The sequence below is a fragment of the Simochromis diagramma genome, unplaced genomic scaffold (genome assembly GCF_900408965.1).
Source record: "Simochromis diagramma unplaced genomic scaffold, fSimDia1.1 OVJJ01000602.1, whole genome shotgun sequence".
NCBI lineage: Eukaryota > Metazoa > Chordata > Actinopteri > Cichliformes > Cichlidae > Simochromis > Simochromis diagramma.
This window is the reverse complement of record NW_024387040.1, coordinates 8,643,312-8,648,546: the sequence shown is the minus strand read 5'-3', so window position 1 is coordinate 8,648,546 and position 5,235 is coordinate 8,643,312. Positions and strand designations below refer to the sequence as shown.

At 45.1% G+C, this 5,235-nt stretch overlaps 1 long non-coding RNA gene across 1 annotated transcript; it reads right to left on the bottom strand.

Annotated features, from left to right (window-relative positions):
* Positions 1 to 389: 389 nt before the first annotated feature.
* On the bottom strand, positions 390 to 1,044 carry LOC120741360. Its single transcript, XR_005697615.1, has 2 exons — positions 828 to 1,044; positions 390 to 512 (listed from the first exon to the last, which is right to left on the bottom strand). It is a non-coding gene; the product is annotated as an uncharacterized LOC120741360 (long non-coding RNA).
* Positions 1,045 to 5,235: the final 4,191 nt, after the last annotated feature.

Here is a 5,235-nt window from a genome sequence, read left to right as displayed (position 1 = left end):
CAGCTCAGGGATCTGGGACTTAACAGCCGTCTGTGTGCATGGGTGTTGGACTTCCTCACTGGCAGAACTCAGGTGGTGAGGGTGGGTAGATGTGTCTCTAACAGCATCACCATCAACACAGGAGCACCTCAGGGATGTGTCCTCTGGCCACTGCTCTACTCCCTCTACACTTCAGACTGTGTGGCCACCCATGGCTCCAACACCATTGTGAAGTTTGCTGACGACACAGTGGTGTTGGGTGCCATCTCCAACAACGATGAGGCGGCCTATATGGATGAAGTGAAGAATCTGGCATCATGGTGCCAGGACAACCACCTCCAGCTGAACGTCAGCAAGACCAAGGAGCTGGTGGTGGACTTCAGAAGGAGTCAGCACAGAGACTACAAGCCCTATTCTGCCCTCACTAGGGTGTAAAGCTGGTTTCTAGCTTGGCAGATAGCTAACAGGTCCACAATAAACATCCAGGAGTCAGTGGATACGTTTTAGATGTTTACTGTTGAAGCACTGTAAAACTGGTACAGAAACAAAAATAAAATATTACATTTCTGCTGTAATTGCATTCTCTTTACAACATCAAACATTAAGCCATGCACTACAATGTATATAACACATAAACACAAACTTATCCAAACCCTTTCACTGGTTATCAGGCTCACGCATTTAGCGATTAGCTTAATGCTAACATCACATGGGAAATCCCATAGACGGGCTAACGTGTTAGCATCGCGGCCGTTTTTCCTCACAAAAGAAAGTTTTCCACACAAACCTCTAAACTGCTACACAAAACTATCGCGGGAAAGCTTACAAAACAGATAGCAACTACTTACAGGCATGTGCTCTCTCAGACTCAGCAAGAAAAAGTGAACAAAAAGTGGAACAGACGACAGTTTGTCTAAAGGACTGTTTTTCACTGGTGAGGTACTACGGCAAGTCTGCTGGTACAAAAAACACACACCCAAATGATCATGCCTGCCTTAAAGGGGCAGCACAAGCCCATTATCATCAATGGAGCTCCAGTGGAGAGGGTGCAGTCCTTCAAGTATCTTGGTGTCCACATCTCCTCAGACCTGACATGGGCTGCCCACATTCAGGTCCAGACCAAAAAACCTAGGCAGCGCCTGTATCACCTACGACAACTGAGGAAGTTCAGGGTCTCTCCAGAGATCCTCAGGATTTTCTATACAGGCGCTGTGGAGAGCATCCTCACACAGAACATGACATCGTGGTTTGGGAACAGCTGTGTGAAGGACCAAAAAGCTCTCCAGAGAGTGATCCGTACAGCAGAACGCTGCTGCAGGATTGCTCTCCCCCCACTTCAGGACACCTACACCAGGAGATGCCGGACTAGAGCAGCGCAGATACTGAAGGACCCGTCCCATCCTGGCAACAAACTGTTCCAACTTCTGCAATCTGGTAGAAGGTTCCGCATCCTCCGGGCAAGGACAGAGAGACTCAAGAGGAGCTTCTATCTCCAAGCCATCCGGGCCCTAAACACACACACCCATCCTCTCACATCATCTATAATTGACTGAGACAGGACTCTCTTCCAGACACTAAACCAAGGCACAATGTACATTTTAAATTCCTTTAATTTTAAATATGTTTATATTGTCTATCCTGTAAAATAGTCAGATGTCTATTCATATTAATGTACAGAATTCACCTGCTTGCTGCTGCTACTACTGCACATTCACCCAATGTATATATATATGTGTGTGTGTTCTTCCTCTACCCCCCCAATTTTTGCACATGTCGAGGAGCGTGTCAGGCTACATTTCACTGTGTGTCATACTTGTATAACTATGCATGTGACAAATAAAGAACCTTGAACCTTGAAGCAGTGAGCAGCAACCAATCCAGCACCCAGGAGGCAGTGTGTAGGGACGCTACCTCAGGGGGCTCTCAGGGTAGCCGTCCAGTGGATTTGAACACCCGACCTTCCAATCATGGGGTAATGACTTTACTTACAGAGCTATCCCTGCCCCATCAGGAAAACAACAGGAACACAACACTGAAAGACAAAAAGACAAACTGAGATGTGCCATAACAGAACGGAAACACAAGTAAAAGCCTCAGAGTCATCTGTAACTAAAACTAAGTAACTAACACAGAGAATGCAAGACTCAAATGACAGGCTAAATACAGTACATGCAAGGGTCACTGGAGAGGTACAGTAAATGAAAAACAAAGAATCTAAAAAAACACTGGTGACTTAAAAAGAAGCAAAAACTCAAACAAGAAGCACTGTGAGGAAAAAAAGGAATCATGAACTCCCAAAACTCAAAGCCCTGGGTCCAGCATCCAGGTACCATGAGATCAACAGCTTCTCTACATCTCCCGCCTCCCGTACTCACGTTCATTTCTCTTCTCTCCGACATATACCTCCACCAGTCCAGACTCTCTTCCACCTGCTTCCTGTTCTTGCTACAGATCGCAATGTCATATCCAAACATCAAGGTCCACCGAGACTCCTGCCTGAACTCATCTGTCAACCTGTCCATCACCACTGCAAACAAGGAGCTCACAGCCCTCAAACCTCTCATTCACTCCAGCTGCAGCAATGTCTCCCTGTCCTCATGTTCTGCACCATCCTCATGCCTTTCTCTTCCTTTCCTACCTTCCTCGTGCACTACCACACTCTTTTTTTTCTGTCACCTTCTCATATACTTTCTCTAGATTTAAATAAACAATATTAAAAAATAAAAATGACAAAACAACTGAGAAGAAAACCGCATAAAATATAAAACCGAAGCTACATATTAAACATATTAAAACAAATGTTTCCTTGCTTCTTCCTTGTGTATTTAATCCTCCGATACAAGATGAGTTACCTTGCTGGTGTATAAAAAGAGCAGCAGGTAACTGCTAAATCATTAATAGCTTTGCAAATTAGTAGCAGAAATCAATTTTACAGATCACAGCACAGGAGCCAGCTGTAATTAGTGATATCCTTCGTGGAAAACTTTTCTTTTTTTTCCCCCTCTGCATGTATTTATTAGGGGTGCAACGATACTCTTATCGATATTGAACCGTTCGATACAGTGCTTTCGGTTCGGTACGCGTATGTATCGAACAATACAAAATTTTTAATTTATTTTATCAACTTTCCTTCTGACGATGCTGTCTGTGTTGAGCGCTCAGTGAATCTGCGTTCGACTACTCCACCTAGGCTGCACTGTCGAGCGCAGATCCACTAAGCGTTTAACACAGACAGCATTGTCAGAAGGAAGAGCGCAGGGCAAGCTAGAGAGACAGAAGTTAAGCTCTCCTTGCAACATGGCAAATTGAACCTCCCCCACCCTCATTCAGATCTGGCGTTTGGAATTATTTTGGTTTTCATGTGACGTATGACCCTGAAGGTAAGCGCGTCATGGACTAAAGTAAAACAGTATGTTGGATGTGCCACGCAATGCTCAATTACATGGGTGGGAACTAGTGTGTTACCGCAGTTAGCTCGTTAACGTGTTGGCCGTCTAGCCCCACGCACGGGGCGATCAGGGGTAGGTCGTTAACGGAGATTTGCCGTGTTGTGGCGTTAACGTCATTTCAACGAGATTAACGCTGACAGCACTAGTGGGAACACAACAAATATGACTGCACATTTACGCCGACATCATCCTAGTGCAAAGACAAGTGGAAGCAGACAAAAACAACAAGCATGCATGCTACAAACTTTACCCGAGTCATTTAGACAGCCGTTAGCACATGATTCTCCTTATGGGGACCTGATATGTTTAATATTGTGGCGAGCTCAGACAAGGAGGAGACGGAGGTGTCGTTTGGTCTTGCTTCCCGTGAGCTAGCCAGGGAGCACAGCCGTTTATTGACATCTGCAGAAGAACACTGCCGCTAGCTAACTGCTCAGCGCAGCAACCGCACAGCAACAACAACAACAACACACAGGGCGCCGTCTGACCCCGGAAGGACACACCGTCGCAGCGAGAGGGCGTCACCCGTCACTATGGCAACATAAACAAAACATAACTGTACAAACAGAACCCCGAACAGCCCTGACCCACTACCATATGCTGCTGAGCATATAGCCCTGAAGAAGCGTATAGTATTGCTTTTATTTTGGAAAGAGCCATTTCTCTGTAATAAACTCTCTTTTCCAAAGATGAGTGATTCCTCAATCAGATACAGGGCTCGCAAAATCGCTAGCCCCGGGACGTCGGGCTAGCGATTTTTCCAGTCGGGCTACCAAAATCTATCTCTTCCCTGCCCGTCGGGCTATTGTAGGAAGGAAAAATATATGTCAATGCTTTTGCATTCTTTCGGAAATGTAGCTGGGTAATTATGTCATTGGCATCGGTGAGCCACTGTCAATATGTGACATATTGAAATCGCGTTTGAATTTGCGCTTGTTTTTTTGCTTTCACTTTGCAATCGTGCAAACTGTGTATAGAGAGCGACAGCACTGATTGGTGAGTGATGATAATTTGCGCACCAATTCCTCTGACATCGTCTTATTAATCGTTAGTTTACTATGCAAACATGACAAGTGAAATCTCCTGCAGCAAGCTTAAACATGTGAGAGGTTGATCGCGCAGAGAATCGCTGAGCGTTATGTGAGTGCGTGTAAAAGCAGCAGGATATATATTTTAGTTATGCTGAGCCAAATAAGACAGGTCAGGGTGAAGAAGTGACAGCCAAAGAAAAGCTTACCACAAAACGGAAAAGTTATGACAAATCAGACTATAAGGCAAAAAGAAAGTGCAGCTTTATGGTTCCATGGACAAAAGAATTTCTGTGGCTGCAATATGACGAGCTATTTAACCGGGGCTGCACATAAGTGGTCCGCAGGTGCGCATTCGCTGTCAAAAAAAAAAACACGCACAAGATATGAAGTTGCAACGCGTGTTTGCATACATAAGATTTTCTGGAGGAGGACAGACATTTGTTTAGAACTCTTAAAGATGTCGAAGAAGCAAGCTCCTTTAAGCAATTACTTTGGTGTTCCTCCACCTCCAAACAATTGTCAGAAGGAGTCCGAACCACAAAAGAAGCACGTATTCTCGGAAGACTGGTTGCAGGAGGTGAGCTGGCTTCAAACAAATGATGAACGCACAGAGATGTGGTGCGGAATGTGCCGTGAAAATCCCACTCTAGCGGACAAAAACAGTGCTTTTTATATGGACGCAAACGCACGTTGCAACTTCTTATCTGGTGCGCGTCTTTTATTTTGACAGCGAATGCGCACATGCGGACCACTTATGTGCACCCGTGTAAATAACA